Source organism: Pinus tabuliformis, chromosome 7, assembly GCF_031772625.1.
Source record: "Pinus tabuliformis cultivar Carrire ecotype Pingquan chromosome 7, CPIR1, whole genome shotgun sequence".
Taxonomy (NCBI): Eukaryota; Viridiplantae; Streptophyta; class Pinopsida; order Pinales; family Pinaceae; genus Pinus; species Pinus tabuliformis.
Genome location: NC_142293.1, coordinates 884,177,947 through 884,195,644, shown reverse-complemented (window position 1 = coordinate 884,195,644; position 17,698 = coordinate 884,177,947).

Genomic DNA, 17,698 nt, shown 5'->3' with positions numbered 1-17,698 from the left:
TCCAACAATGTTGAGGCTTCATCCATGTGAGGGCAAATGTGAGTTTGATGACTCCCTTTGCATAACTTACAAGGAAACCTAACTTTACCCTTTTTCCCAGGAACCTGACTATCACTGGTTGATGGATCAATGGAAAGTTGATGAGATTTTTCTGACCATATTTCCAAGACCTTTGGAATACTAGGACAATTGACAAGGAAGTGGTCACCCTTACAAAGCCTACAAGGGTATTTGGGTTTACGATGCATGTCGGAGTTTTCCTCAACACAACTAACACTTACAGTCGTGGTTGGCTGGTTGACTTCTTTCTTATCTTGCTTCTTCTTCTTCTTCTTCTTCTTCCCTTTCTTCTTCTTCTTAGCCTCCTGGTTACTAACATCAAGGCTTTTACCAGGCGAAGAGGAAGAAATGGAGGAAGAAAAATTAGGCGAAGAAGGTAAAGGGTCAACAGAAGGTTGGTGATGTTGAGATGGTGAACTCTGTTGAGGTGAAGCATCCGGTTGAGGTGGAACAATTGGAGTACTTTGGGCCAAGGAAGTTGAAAATAACCATATCGGTAATCCTATTGTAAATCCAAGTAATGACAAATTAGCCATATAAGGAGGACCAACATTTCCAAAGTAAGGAAAAGTACTAGGATTCTCATTAGGAGGGGTTCCTAGGTTCGTAAATTCCGGAACATTTGCCATTATATTCAACTTCAGTGAATTTTATTAACAATTTAAAACTAAAATTAACAATTCACAATTCACACCTAACAATTAAAATTCACAATTCACACCTATGGTCTCTAAAAGTAAAAACAATCAAATTAACACGCGCTATCAAATCTAGGAGTCAAACCACACAAAAACAGTAACCTTCCGGACCAAAAACACTAGTTGGTAATGAAGCCCAACATCGCCGAATTCAATACAGAAGTGGCGGGTGGAACAGTTACCCCGGCAACCTGCTTAATGAATAGACTGGACCAAGTTCCTCCACTTTAACCGTCTCGAGTGAAGTGAACCCCCCAGAAAATCCAAGTGAGTCTAGCCGACGTCTGCTCCAGGTACAGTGGGATCTTCCCTCCACCGTCACCTCGGGTAGAATCCTAAAGATAATGGTCACTAAGGTTACCAACAGCAACAAATATACCTGGGGGAACAGTCTATGACCCGATAGCACGCAAGGGCAAAGTAACAAGCTCAATCCCCTTGTCGGCTCCTTGACAATAATCCAAGGTTTATCGACAAGTGACCCCAGGCTCCTCGACAATAATCTGAGGTTTACCGTTTGTAATACGTGCGTATCTGGCGTCTTTCCCAATGAAGGAGGATTGATCCCCTCACTGGTTCGGACACGGTCTCGTGCTTCTCCTTTAAGAGGAGCTTTCCCAGAGTATAAATGTAACAGTTGGATTTATCCTACCACAAGATGAGCTACTTGTTTGGTTTTGCTGTCTTGGAGAGTTAATTACTCTCCTACTCCAAGACACTAGCCTAAGCTATGTTGGTGTATCAGAGCCCTAGAAATGTAAAAATTACTAGATGAATTTTAATTAAGCGTTGTGTTATTAAGGCTGTTATTACTCAAATGGGTAAATGGATACGAAACCAATGGTGTTATAACCCGACTCAACTGAATGCAATCGAATATGATAATGTAATCTTTTCAATTCGATGAATCCTAACTAAAGTAAGGAGAGAGTTTCCATTTACTTCCAACAATGCAAAAAATTGATGCACTAATTTTATCAAGAAAAACTAATGCAAATCAATTCCAAAACCTTTTTTTTTTTATGTAAATTCAAATCAAAGAAAACTGATCTAAATCTACAATTGATTTTTCAGAATGTAAACTATGCAATGGTAATCTAAGCACAATTCACTTGAAAAGTATGCAAATGTAATCTATGCACATTTTTCATTCATATTCTGAAAATGAGAATTCTAATTATGCAAATGTGATCTATGCAAGAGAATTCTCAAACACAAGATGATTTTAATGTAATCTAAGAACCAATCAAGTGCAAGTCGAGAAAATTGGGTGAGAGTTCCAAAGATCAAAAAATAAAAAACACTCAAAGGCGATTAACACTCATACGCAATTTAGCCCCCCCCCCCCGACGAATGAGGGGGAAATTTTTTTGCAAAAACACAAGCAAAAAGATGCAAAATTGTGAAATGACTGAGAGAAACCTCCAAGTAATGACCAAAGGAAATCAAATTAAGAATTTCTCAAAAAAGAGACTCAAAACACCCAATTGATGAAAGCTTAGAGCAGGAATGCTAATGAAACAAGTTCAGGTGAAGATCTTTGACAAGAGACTATGGATTTGGGGAGAAAAAACTAAGAAAAATCAAAATTTAAGAGGAAAAAAGCAAAAAATGGAATTTTCTCAAATTTTAGCAGGGGACGCAGGCAGTCTGTTAAAACAGGCGTGGGCCCGCTCTGTGCACACAGCGACAGTGCGTCCAGGGACGCACTGTGCAATACTCAGAGGGTGCGTCCTTCGGAAAAACTCAAGAAAAACTAAAACAAAACTAATCCTAAGCTAATCCACCCAAATACAAGTTCACACAGTCAAAAACCAGAAAAATAAACCAATTTTCTCAGAGCAAAGTTCATTCAAAGGAAAATACCTTTACAACAATGGTTCCCCAGTGGAGTCGCCAATTTGTCACACGGAATCCTTCGATCGAAAGTCAATGATGTAAACTGACATCAAAGGCGAGAAACCTGCCATTGATGCATGCAGACTTCAAGGTACTGACGATTTCTAAGTCATCTCTCTAGATAATGTGTTGACGTCAATAACCAGGTTCCTCTAGGGGTGCATGAACCAACTGGAGGCGCATCCATTTCATCAAACCGACCTCTAGAATGTTCTAGAAGTAACCACAAGTAACTTTTTTAAGATGAAAACTTGCGCATTTTGCCTTTTACAGAGGGACGCACCTGTCCCTTTACATACAGAGCGTCCAAGGACGCAGCTTTTGTGAACATTGGGAGCGTCCCCGCAGGTAAGGCTTAAGAGAACCTGCGTCCCCAGAGATAAATATATTTTATACAAGACTTTCTCTCTTTTTTGGAGTTTGACATGGATAACAGAGGCATAAGACTTGCTTAAGAGGGTAGTATGACTGTTGATAGAGCCATACCAACTGTAAATAGCCATGGTGACATTTTTTAGTGTAACAGATTGCCCCCTAAAGTGCGAAGCCTGTAGTAGTTTAGGGTTTTGTAAATCTAGGAAGGGTGAAGCGCTTTATCATTTCAAGGATTATCTCGTGGAGAACCTGGTTGGAACCTGTAATTTTCAACACAAAATACATGTATAAGATTATATCATTACTGAGGTAGGCATTCCCAACTCAATTTGTCACACGGAATCAGTCAATAGTGCGGACACAAACCGACCTTCCTAGAAGTCTAAGACATTCTAATGACAAACAAAACAAAGTAGAGCTATCCTTCTCTAAACATGCATTATTACATGAGAAATCAAGTACGTGACTCTTACCTTTGTCCAAACGCTGTTGTAGAAGTCCAAGCTTTGTTGATCTGGATGAGCTCCTCCTTTTCTCCAAAACCTGCAACCACCAATAGTCAAACCATTAAATAGCACCTGATTATAACATAAAACAAAGCATATTCAACATGTAGACCAAGGAGTACATGAAATAACCCATAAACAACAAGTTATTGAGAAGAATGGACTAATTTGCATTAAAGGTAACAAAAAAGGAACCGTTACAACCTGAGCCTTGGTGTTGTGCAAGCTCCTTCCAGGGTCCACAAGGGTCTTCCTTTACTTTGACAAAGCTCACCCTCCTCCCAATGGAAACAAGTAAAGATGACAATCTCTCCTCACAAGTTCTCACAAAGAGGTCCCAATTCCAGCAGCATCTACCCTTAGGAATTATTAGCTTTCAGCCTCCCTCTCTCTGGCCCAATGCCTGTATTTATAGTGCTCAAAAGGAAGTTATTCAGGTCCAACATCAATGGGATAATCCCCTCTTTGGGTGGGATAGCTCCCTTATTGATAGGATAAGTTCCTCTTTGTTAGGGGTACATGAACCATCTGGAGGCGCTTCATACACGTCAAACAACCTTCTAGAATGCTCTAGAAATGACCACAAGTAAGTTTTTGAAGATAAAACTTGCGCATTTTAACCTTTTCAGAGGGACGCACCTGCCCCTTTAGATACAGAGCGTCTTTGGACGCAGACATCATGAACATTAGGTGCGTCCCCGTAGGTAAGGTTGAGAGAACCTGCGTCCCAGAGATAAACACATTTTTAAAGGCTTTCTCTCTTTCTTGGAGTTTGACATGGATAGCAGAGGCATAAGACTTGCTTAAGAGGGTAGTATGACTATTGATAGAGCCATACCAACTGTAAATAGCCATGGTGACATTTTTTAGTGTAACAGATTGCCCCCTAAAGTGCGAAGCCTGTAGTAGATTAGGGTTTTGTAAATCTAGGAAGGGTGAAGTGCTTTATCATTTCAAGGATTATCTCGTGGAGAGCCTGGTCGGAACCTGCAATTTTCAACACAAAATACATGTATAAGATTATATCATCACTGAGGTAGGCATTCCCATACTCAGATCAAAACTTTAACTAACAGACTAACTACTCTGATACAGGAATGATCTTGCAGTACATCATAATCATAGACTTTTGTAGACACAGTATGGGCGCAGCCATCTGTTTATGATTAGTTTACTTAGATAATGAATACAAAACTCCTCGCAGCCTGGATGGTGGAAACTAGATCCAGGGTCTTCATCTCTCCTTCTCGAATTGGTACGATTCTAGCCATGTGAATAAATGAGTCGATGTCGAACATGGTAGAAACCACTTGATTACCGGTCGATGATGTAAATCGTTAACAAGTGTGAGAGAGACCACCAGTAATGTCAATGGTTCTCAAAGTACCCAGTGCAATCCATGAGATGTGAATGAATGAGTTGATGTCGAACATTTCACGGAATCCTTCGATCGAAAGTCAATGATGTAAACTGACGTCAAAGGCGAGAAACCTGCCATTGATGCATGCAGACTTCAAGGTACTGACGATTTCTAAGTCATCTCTCTAGATAATGTGTTGATGTCGATAGAAAGCGACTCGTTGCAGGCAAGCCAGCAACACGAAATCATTGTTCAAGTTGAAGAAATGTTGCTGTAAGGACTGACTCAGGGATGGTCAAACGGATGACAAGTATTTTGCAGATGAAAGTTTTGTTTGCAGACCTCTTGAACACATAACGACACGACAGATGGCTTGGTGATAAATAACTCAAAGTTAATCCCCGGAACCCGGTTTGAAGACTTTCAAAGCGGTTTGGTCAACTGTGAGGTAAAAGATTTCCCAACCCAGGTGAATCAAAAGTGTCGTGTCCAAGAGCGGTGATAAGGTTTTTCTGTAGTAAAAGATAACAAATAGGTTCATTCTTCTCTCTTTTCCCCCACCATTTCTGGCAAGTACCTCTTTATTTTTAACAAGCTTGAGGAGGATAACATATGCTTGATTATAAGCTCATCCTTCGGATGAGTCCAACCTAGTTTTGATTCGAACCCTAGGAAGGAGTGGTTCGTTCCTGTCTGTAATTGAACAGGTCCTTTACTGTGAAATGTTTTACGAGCCCAGTATAGGAGAAACTCGGCGTTTTTCAATTTTAGAGAGTCTGAAAAAACTAAAGGAGACTCCACGGTGAACTTTTTCGTAGATTTGTGTCCCCCAAGCCCGAAAAAGTATAAAATAATACCTGGGAGAACCGCTTGATCTTTTACGACCAAGGAGTACTTTCATGTTAGTGTCGTTGACCTGAAAAGTAAAAAGCGATCAAGGACACGTCATTTTATTTCCAGTATCGAGTTTGAAACGACAAAAACCCGACAACCTTTTCCTATTTTTACGGTCAGAAAAGGGCTATAAGGGGACCGTCTTTTAATTCCGTTTTAACGAGTGTAAAAGAAACGCTCGGCAATCTTTTCATATTTTAGGAGTCAGAAAAGGGCTTAAAAGATGACTCTGAGGTTTCACTTTTTCGTAAGTTTTAACGAGTTCGAAAAAGGGATAAAAATGTACTCATGGTTTTCACTTTTTCGTAAGTTTTAATGAGTTCGAAAAAGGGATAAAAATGTACTCATATGGCCGACTTTCAATTTAATTTACGAGTAGGAAAAGACGGAAAGAACTCGGCATTTTCATTTGTTTTACGAGAATGAAAGATAGCAAAATAATCTCGATATTTTCATGAGTTTAATGAGTCTTGAAAATAACTGAAATTGACTCGAAATAGGTTTCATTTTTACAAAAGCTTGAAACAGATAAAAGCTATGCTTCCAAGTAGTTTCATTTTTACACAAGCTTGAAACAGGGAGAAAACTGTGCTTGATGCCCCCTAAGCATAACTGCTAGAGCGCGTGCCCCCCCAGCTTCATTGCATTCAACTACGGTGGATGAAATGAAGGTTCGAGTATGAGATCATTTGAAAGACTCGACCTAAAACTGTAAGAAAATTATGCAAAAACTGAAATACCTAACCTAAATATACCACTTAACATTTACGAGATCTAGTCAATCTCTCGACTCAAGTAGAGGAGGATTTGTTTCATTTTTTAACGAGCTTGACACAGGAAAAGAACTATGCTCGGATTCGGTTTCATGTTTACGCAAGCTTGAAACGAAAAACTATGCTTGTTATAAGTTCACATGCCCCCAGCATAATGACGCAAAACGAGGTACATGCCCCCCAAGCTTCATTGCATTCAATGAGGTGGATGGAATGAAGCTTTACTTTCAAAATCTTAGAAAGACGCGTGGGAGTTGTTTCATTTTTTAAACGAGCTTGACACAAGATAAGGAACTATGCTCGTAACTACTCGCTACAATCTACCTAACAAAAACTCTACTCTAAAAACCTTGATTCATTTTTTAACGAGCTTGACACAAGACAAGGAACTATGCTTTAAAATCCTTGATTCATTTTTTAATGAGCTTGGCACAAGACAAGGAACTATGCTCATGACTACTCTCTATAATCTACCTATATATCCTAAAATCTACCTGATTCATTTTTTAATGAGGTTGACTCAGTAAAAGAACTATCCTCATGCTAGCCTGTTTCATTTTTTAACGAGGTTGATACAGGAAAAAACTATCCTCGTTACATCCAGTTTCATTTTTTAATGAGGTTGAGACGGGAACAAACTATCCTCACACACACTGATTCATTTTTTAACGAGGTTGACACAGTAAAAGGAACTGTCCTCATAAATCCTACTTTCTACAATCTACCTATTTAACCTACCCTTGTTTCATTTTTTAACGAGCTTGACACAAGACAAGGAACTATGCTCATGAAGTCCGCATGCCCCCAGCATAATGACGCAAATCAAGGTACATGCCCCCCAAGCTTCATTTCATTCAACCAGCTGGATGGAATGAAGCTTTACTTTCAAGATCGTGTAAAGATCCGACTTGAAAAGGGAGTTGTTTCATTTTTTAACGAGGTTGACACAAGAAAAGAACTGTCCTCATACTCACTGATTCATTTTTTAATGAGGTTGACACAGTAAAAGGAACTTTCCTCACCTTTACTTTCTAACTATCTATATAACCTAAAAACTACCTACCTGATTCATTTTTTAACGAGGTTGACACAGTAAAAGGAACTTTCCTCGGAACATTGATCATGGCTTCCAACTGGAAGAAAGACATGTCAATGGACACACCTTGATCATGGCTTCCAAGAGGTCTTCATCAGAAGGAAGAATACTTCTTTGGAAGGAACACATGTCAAGGGACTCAAAAGGGATAAGAACATCATGTTCAAGTAATCCCATAGAGTTTTCCATGTCAATTACCGGATCTAAATCCAAGGAAGATGAGCAAACAGTGAGAGGCTCACTTACATCGGTAACTGAAAACATGGGACCAGTTGCCACATAATTAACCCGTGGCTGGGTAGATACCACTTTAGAATCAGGAACATTTAGGGGTGTCATATTATTTGTAGTTGAGACAAGACTAGGGAACGAAAGCTGGTCTACAGTCACAATACTGCCATTGTGAGGGAAAGACATCACGCGAAAGAGTGTCGATACGACAGCTTTCATTGCATAAACATAGTCTCGCCCAAGGAGTAAATTGAAATCCAAGGGACCTCGAACTACCATAAGATCAATACAGACAGTTTTACCTTCCAAGGTAATAGAAAACTTAGGAAGGATCCCTAAAGGTTCACTAATGGTTCTGTTAAAAGCTTTCAGATTCTGCGTAATAGGCGCAAGCTGAGGGGAACCCAAAGCTTTCCAAACAGTTGAGGATAAAATACTAACAGAAGCACCTTCATCTACCTGAGTACGATGTATGTCCCTACTACCAGCCTTGACAATGATTTGGAAAGGGATAGAGGAAGGAAGACGAGGTTCTGTCAGTCTATTCCAATCAAAGGAAAAGACCTCAGTGCTTGGAGGGGGTTCTTTAGAAATAGGTGAAATGTCCCCCGGCATAGAAGAATCTGATGTAACAAGAAGAACCTGAGCGGTATGAAATTCACTCTCTAAAGGGAAAGTGGGATCGACTGAATGTGAAATTGGATCGACCACTTGATCAACTAATGGATCATCAACCTGAGTGACATGAGTTTCACTCTCCAATGGGAGAGTGTGATTGACTGTACTCGAATTTAAATCAATCACTCCGTCAGTTGACGGTAGGTTGGGAGAAAGTTTACGGTAACCAGTTGGAAATTCTTGCTGTGGAACAGTAAGGTTTTCCAACAATGTTGAGGCTTCATCCATGTGAGGGCAAATGTGAGTTTGATGACTCCCTTTGCATAACTTACAAGGAAACATAACTTTACCCTTGTTCCCAAGAACCTGACTATCACTGGTTGATGGATCAATGGAAAGTTGATGAGATTTTTCTGACCATACTTCCAAGACCTTTGGAATACCAGGACAATTGACAAGGAAGTGGTCACCCTTACAAAGCCTGCAAGGGTATTTGGGTTTACGATGCATGTCGGAGTTTTCCTCAACACAACTAACACTTACAGTCATGGTTGGTTGGTTGACTTCTTTCTTATCTTGCTTCTTCTTCTTCTTCTTCTTCTTCCCTTTCTTCTTCTTCTTAGCCTCCTGGTTACTAGCATCAAGGCTTTTACCAGGCGAAGAGGAAGAAATGGAGGAAGAAAAATTAGGCGAAGAAGGTAAAGGGTCAACAGAAGGTTGGTGATGTTGAGATGGTGAACTCTGTTGAGGTGAAGCATCCGGTTGAGGTGGAACAATTGGAGTACTTTGGGCCAACGAAGTTGAAAATAACCATATTGGTAATCCTATTGTAAATCCAGGTAATGACAAAGTAGCCATATAAGGAGGACCAACATTTCCAAAGTAAGGAAAAGTACTAGGATTCTCGTTAGGAGGGGTTCCTAGGTTGGTAAATTCCGGAACGTTTGCCATTATATTCAACTTCAGTGAATTTTATTAACAAATTAAACTAAAATTAACAATTCACAATTCACACCTAACAATTAAAATTCACAAGTCACACCTATGGTCTCTAAAAGTAAAAACAAACAAATTAACACGCGCTATCAAATCTAGGAGTCAAACCACACACAAACAGTAGCCTTCCGGACCAAAAACACTAGTTGGTGATGAAATCCAACATCGCAGAATTCAGTACAGAAGTGGCGGGTGGAACAGTTACCCCGGCAACCTGCTTAATGAATAGACTGGACCAAGTTCCTCCACTTTAACCGTCTCGAGTGAAGTGAACCCCCCAGAAAATCCAAGTGAGTCTAGCCGACGTCTGCTCCAGGTACAGTGGGATCTTCCCTCCACCGTCACCTCGGTAGAATCCTAAAGATAATGGTCACTAAGGTTACCAACCGCAACAAATGCACCTGGGGGAACAGTCTACACTCCGACAGCACGCAAGGGCAGAGTATCAAGCTCAATCCCCTTGTCGGTTCCTTGACAATAATCCAAGGTTTACCGACAAGTGACCCCTGGCTCCTCGACAATGGTTAATCCGAGGTTTACCATTTGTAATACGTGCGTGTCTGGCGTCGTTCCCAACGAGGGAGGATTGATCCCCTCACTGGTTCGGACACGAGCTCGTGCTTCTCCTTTAAGAGGAGCTTTCCCAGAGTACAAATGAGACAATTGGATTTATTCTATCACAAGATAAGCTACTTGTTTGGTTTACTGTCTTGGATTGTTAACTAGATCCTAATCCAAGACACTAGCCTAAGCTAGTTGGTGTATCAGAGCCCTAGAAATGTAAAAATTACTAAATGAATTTTAATTAAGAGCTGTGTTATTAAGGCTGTTATTACTCAAATGGGTAAATGGATACGAAACCAATGGTGTTATGACCCGACTCAACTGAATGTAATCGAATATGATAATGTAATCTTTTCAATTCGATGAATCCTAACTAAAGTAAGGAGAGAGTTTCCATTCACTTCCAACAATGCAAAAAATTGATCACTAAGAGAAAATATGACAAATTCTCTAATGCACTAATTTTATCAAGAAAAACTAATGCAAATCAATTCCAAACCATTTTTTTATTTTATTTTTATTTTGTGTAAATTCAAATCAAAGAAAGCTGATCTAAATCTACAATTGATTTTTCAGAATGTAAACTATGCAATTGTAATCTATGCACAATTCACTTGAAAAGTATGCAAATGTAATCTATGCACATTTTTCATTCATATTCTGAAAATGAGAATTCTAATTATGCAAATGTGATCTATGCAAGAGAATTCTCAAACACAAGACGATTCTAATGTGATCTAAGAACCAATCAAGTGTAAGCCGAGAAAATTGGGTGAGAGTTCCAAAGATCATAAAATAAAAACACTCAAAGGCGATTAACACTCATACGCAATTTAGCCCCCCCCGGCGAATGAAGGGGAAATTTTTTTGCAAAAACAAAAGCAAAAAGATGCAAAATTGTGAAAAGACTGAGACAAACCTCCAAGTAATGACCAAAGGAAATCAAATTAAGAATTTCTCAAGAAAGAGACTCAAAACACCCAATTGATGAAAGCTTAGAGTAGGAATGCTAATGAAACAAGTTCAGGTGAAGATCTTTGACAAGAGACTAATGGATCTGGGCAGAAAAAACTAAGAAAAATAAAAATCTAAGAGGAAGAAAGCAAAAAATGGAATTTTCTCAAATTTTAGCAGGGGACGCAGGCAGCCTGTTAAGACAGGTGCGGGCCCGCTCTGTGCACACAGCGACAGTGCGTCCAGGGACGCACTGTGCAATACTCAGAGGGTGCGTCCTTCGGAAAAACTCAAGAAAAACTAAAACAAAACTAATCCTAAGCTAATCCACCCAAATACAAGTTCACACAGTCAAAAACTAGAAAAATAAACCAATTTTCTCAGAGCAAAGTTCATTCAAAGGAAAAGACCTTTAACAACAATGGATCCCCAGTATGGTCGCCAATTTGTCACACGGAATCAGTCAATAGTGCGGACACAAACCGACCTTCCTAGAAGTCTAAGACATTCTAATGACAAACAAAACAAAGTAGAGCTATCCTTCTCTAAACATGCATTATTACATGAGAAATCAAGTACGTGACTCTTACCTTTGTCCAAACGTTGTTGTAGAAGTCCAAGCTTTGTTGATCTGGATGAGCTCCTCCTTTTCTCCAAAACCTGCAACCACCAACAGTCAAACCATTAAATAGCACCTGATTATAACATAAAACAAAGCATATTCAACATGTAGACCAAGGAGTACATGAAATAACCCATAAACAACAAGTTATTGAGAAGAATGGACTAATTTGAATTAAAGGTAACAAAAAAGGAACCGTTACAACCTGAGCCTTGGTGTTGTGCAAGCTCCTTCCAGGGTCCACAAGGGTCTTCCTTTACTTTGACAAAGCTCACCCTCCTCCCAATGGAAACAAGTAAAGATGACAATCTCTCCTCACAAGTTCTCACAAAGAGGTCCCAATTCCAGCAGCATCTACCCTTAGGAATTATTAGCTTTCAGCCTCCCTCCCTCTGGCCCAATGCCTGTATTTATAGTGCTCAAAAGGAAGTTATTCAGGTCCAACATCAATGGGATAATCCCCTCTTTGGGTGGGATAGCTCCCTTATTGATGGGATAAGTTCCTCTTTGTTAGGGGTACATGAACCATCTGGAGGCGCTTCATACACGTCAAACAACCTTCTAGAATGCTCTAGAAATGACCACAAGTAAGTTTTTGAAGATAAAACTTGCGCATTTTAACCTTTTCAGAGGGACGCACCTGCCCCTTTAGATACAGAGCGTCTTTGGACGCAGACATCATGAACATTAGGTGCGTCCCCGTAGGTAAGGTTGAGAGAACCTGCGTCCCAGAGATAAACACATTTTTAAAGGCTTTCTCTCTTTCTTGGAGTTTGACATGGATAGCAGAGGCATAAGACTTGCTTAAGAGGGTAGTATGACTGTTGATAGAGCCATACCAACTGTAAATAGCCATGGTGACATTTTTTAGTGTAACAAGTGCACAGTTGGAGCTATCCCAGGCTATGCTCTATGCAATTCCAAAATCCAAGCCAAATACTTGAGTCTCCATATTGCACAGTGCAAAGTGGGATTCGGGCAAGGGGACCCATATCTGCCCAAGGGGAGTGTGAAAAAACAATATGATGTGAAAGATGGTGTAAATATGAGTGGATATATGACTAATTGTTTATGCATGCATGTGAAATAAGTTCAACAATTGATTAAACTGAAGTAAAACAAAGCATGTGAAGAGGGTCGCCACAATGATGGTCGTTGGTACAAAAACGGGAAAAATCATGTGACACTTGGGAAAGGCAATCTATAACTTGGAAAAAAACTTCTACAAGTTAAAACACCAGCAATTATACAGAGAAACAAGTGAAACAACACTCACACAAGATAAATTAAAAAAAAAAAAAAAAGGAAAAAGAAAAAAAAGATGACAAAAGCAAAACTCACCCAGAAAAAGAAATGCCAATCACACAGAAGGCTGCTTGATCTCATCGAGAATGCTAGAGCTCCAAGATCGAGTGTGCAAATGAGATTTGGCAATGTGAATTAAATAGATTTGGTCAAGTTAGGGTTTATGACGCGCATGCCTAAAATCAAGGAAAAAGCAATAAGTGGCAGGAGTTTCTAAAAATAACGCAAGCGTCTCCTTTGGGATACTAAAAATAGATCCCAGTTTTTTAGGGATGCTTTTTTTTATATATCTTTTTTGGGTGAAACTTGTCATGCACACGGTTGGGAAAGATAACACAGTTCCAAGAACTTGGAAACTTTCTAGCGTAGTGCACTGTACAATTTATGAGCTTAGTGAGGGTTGCGCAATTTCTAGGCTCAGTGTTGGGCTCACCGGTAGCGAGGACTACACAATTTTCAACAGGAAGGCTAGTTGCCCTCAAGAATTGCATAGTTTTATAGGGAAAGCCAAGAACTATTGAGGGACCAATTCAAGAGATGAGCTTGTGAGTTAGCAAAATCAACTAAGTAAGAAAACACAAGAAAAATTGAAAAGATAAGTCTCAGTCGAAGCATGGATACTTGGATCAGTACAATATGAGTTTCTATGTTTTAGTACCTGTAGCCAACTATACCAACCAAGACTCTACATGCACTTCTATTCTCAAAACACACTTATCCACTAGGTCAGGGTTAAAATAACTATAATTAGATTTGTGGTCAATAAAAATAGAAACAACTCGATCACAGAGCTTACCTTCCAGCTCAATAATAGATGCTTGGTGAGCTACCTTCCTATTATCCAATGCTACATAAATATGAGGAATGCTTTGTCCAACATCGCCAACAGTCTGTGCCTCTTGAGCATGTAGATATGAGGAATACCACCCTGATACAACATGAAATCCTTCCTAATATGCTCATGGTGTAGCGGCTACAACCACCCTCCAAAATTTTTCCTTAGCTTCGTTTTGAAGCCTCCCTACCAACCATCCTTAGCAGCATGTCTTGCACTGTCAAGTACATAGGCTTCAGCTGAGTTTCAGTGGCCTGCGGCCTATGCTTGTCAGCTTGTTTTTCTCCCTCTCGTAAGCTAGAATTCCAGGCTTAGAATATTTGTTGACTGAGACACTCCCCATAAAGTTGCACAATTCTGGAGGGGAACCAATCTTCCCTCCAAAAATTGTGCAAATCATCTAGGTAGCCTGTTGGGCTCCAGAATTGTGTAGAACAATCAGGCAGTCTTCCTTCAGAAAACTGCCCAATTTGGCCTGACACTACAACTCAACCCAGAAATTGCCTTTTCTGGGAGGCAGTGACCTGCTCAGCCTAAAAATTATCCAATGCTTGATAGGCAGCCAACTCTGCTTAGCCCAGAAATTGCGCAAATTTTCATCCCAGTTTTGCAGATCGATGCATGTACCTTTAGGTTGACCAATTCCCTCCGGGACTGAGCAAAACTGATTTGCATGCATGAACTGCTTTTGTCGAAATAGAAAAAGGTAGCATGCAAAAGGCATCCCTATATTTTAGGGATCTATTTTTAGCATCTAGAGATTACATGCATAGATCATTTTGGAAACCTCTCGTCAGGTGTCGCATTTTCCTAGATTTGTGGCATGCGTGTCATAACCTTGATCTTATCAAAACTTATGAACCGAATGCTGCAAAGCTCATTCCTCACATCGATCTTGCAACTCTAACATCCCACATCACATTCAGGAGTTTTCGGCACTTCTAACTTACATGTTTCAGGGTAAGTCTGCTTCTCATGTCTTGCACTGCGTCTCTGTCGCTTTTTTTGTTTCGCTTTGTGTAAGTGTTGTCTTCTTGATTTCAATGAGTGCTTGATTTAGTTTTAATGTATGTTAGCTTGTAGAAGCATTGTTTTAGTTTCCGTTTGCATCTCACCATTGTCACATGCATGAAATTTTTTTTGCACTCTTCTTTACACTCAGTATCACCATGAATTCAGACTTCTCATGTTTTCAATCGCCTGTTGATGGATTTTGGCTACCTTCGTCCAAACCTTGTCTTGTCCAACTAGCATTGCACATTTCTGGAAGTGAAGGCTCTGCCTTCCTGTTATAGACATAATTGGGCACTACAACCCCAATGACATATGTCCATAAACCAAGGGCTTCTAAACCCCTAAAAGTGTTGTTTCATACCCTAAAGGAACAAGGTCAACTGATTACATCATTTCCCAGAAGTTCTCCCTAAAACACTACTCAGAACTAGTCAAAACTGGACCATACAGACTGCTCCATGCTAAGGGTGCGATGCATCTCACCTATTACACATGGGGGTTGCGATGCATACTGAAAATCCCCTCTGTATGGTGTGATGAGCAAGAGCAGACAAATGGCAGAAGCAGTTTGCTAGGTGGAAACTCAAAGAATATTCTAGAAACTGCTCATATGACACTTGCCTCTCTAAATTCGCCCAGGGATGAGTAAGAGATCATGAAATCTCCAAGTGGAACCAAGAACTATCAATGAAATGACACTAATCAAAATCCCAAAAGCTGACTCACTCTCCTACAAACATCTATATATGGATCCCTTATCCTAGAGATCCAGGGGCTGGAATTTTGTAATTTGCAAGGAGGTGTTGTTGGTTTCTCTTTGAAAACATTGTTGGGTGATCTTGCTTTGTGTGAGGTGAAGAGGGCTTTCATGTTGGGAGGATGATGCTGGATCAGACAGCTTGGTTGTAATCCTCTCTTCTACTACTTCTATCAATAAAGCTATTTGAGTTTTCCTCCATATGCTTGTATATCTCTCAATCTTGTATTTGTATATGCATTTATATGGTTAATGTACATCTGATCCTACATTATTTATGGTTATAGATATCTATGCTTTGATGGTATTTCACCGCTTTGACTCTACAGGTGTTCATTGAAGCAGGACAAGTGAGAAAGGGGTGGCAAAAGCTCTATCAAAGGATAGAGGAAACAAGTAATGAGACTAGCAAAAGACTAAGGTTCGTACTCTTTGATTCTCTCTCATCTATCTCTCATAAAGGAAAACACAAGTAACTTTAGTTTGCTTGTTTCTAAGATAGCTAACCATCTTAGTGGGACAAGCAGCTCTAAATGGACACTAGTTTTCCCAATAACAAAATGGCAACTTCGTTGGGGAGTGAATAGTTTGTTTGTTTTGTTACTGTTGTTTGCTTTATAAACCATAGATGGAGCCTAAAGTTAAGCTAGCTAGCCTTCGAACTGATTTTGCTATGCAATTGCAAAGTATATCAACGCTGCTTTTGTCAATCTCTAGGTTGGTTTATGAACTGAACATCTGACTTGCAAACATCCTAAGTGCCCTGGGGGTAGCTCAAATAACCTCATTAGATCAACCCCTATACTTTGTGTTTACTGACTATCATTAGATCAGCCTAAATCCCTAAACTTAGCTGCAAACTGTGAGTGAAAACCAAGCTCAGTATCGTCCCTGGACCATCACGCTGTCTCTCATTGGAAATCTAGATGCATTGCACCTCCCGTGTGTTGCAGGTGAGATGCATCCCTGTTTCCCTGTGTTACAGGTGCGATGATTGAGTAAGACTGTTTCTGCCTCCAGATTTTGGTTTTTTCTTCATTGTCTTCAGCTTTATTCAGTAGTTTTGTTGTCTATGATCAGTATATCACTGTTGAAACCTTCTTCCTTTGCATTATTTCAGCCTCCATCAGAAGGAATTGCGAATTTTTTTATGTATTTTTCATCATTTACAATTCGCCTTTGCAAATAGTAGCTTAATCAAACTGTCGTCTTTTGATTTGAAAGTGTCGTTTTCAGTCAAGAAAAAGAGTGTCATAAAGTCTTCCTCTTTCAGATAGTTGATTACACTTTTTCCATTGTATTTGATTTGAATTAATAGTATTTTAAGTGTCAAAAGCAATTTTAAATTCAAAACCGCAAAGTGTCGTCTTAGCATTCCTTTCTCTTTTTGAAGAGAAAATTGTTAGTACTGTCACTTTGAAAAATGATAGTTCAGATCTATACTTAGTTTTCTTTTGTCATTCTCACATTAAGGAAACTGAAAAACAATACATGCATGTGCATTTGCATTTAGACTGCATGCTGAAATTGATTTAGGAAAAGTACATCTAGTATGTGCTCTCTGCTCTATGTTGAAAGAATTTCATTTCTCTTTCCTTAGTAGCTAGGATTTTCATTCCAAAAAGAAAGTAAACGACTATTTATCATCTTAGATTGCATATTTAGGAATTGTATATATACATCACACGGTGAACCTTAAAGGAAAACTTCTTAAGAAAGATAAACTGTAAAATAAACCTCAATGAACATAAAAAATATTTGGAACCTAATGCACAACATTTAGAAGTCCAGGCTAGAGACGTATTCCGACGTTGTAGAGCCTGGTAACTATCGCTTTCATCGTAGGTTGGGTGATTCCTCCTCTTTGAGACAACAAGTGCCAGTACAGACTTGTGCTCCCACATACCGTCGAGTATATATTGGGAGACCACAATAGGCTACACCCTTTATCCTTAGGAAGTCGTGTCTGCCGCCCTATCGATCACAATTCAGTGAACACAGCATTCAGGAAAATTGACTGTCATACCATAAAAATTATTTTGCAGTTTTGCGATTGGTTGGTAATCCCTCTGTCTAGATTTTGAGAGAAGTCACTTTCGTTCCTTTTTATACTCCTTAAAAGAAAAGGTCCATCTGAGCAC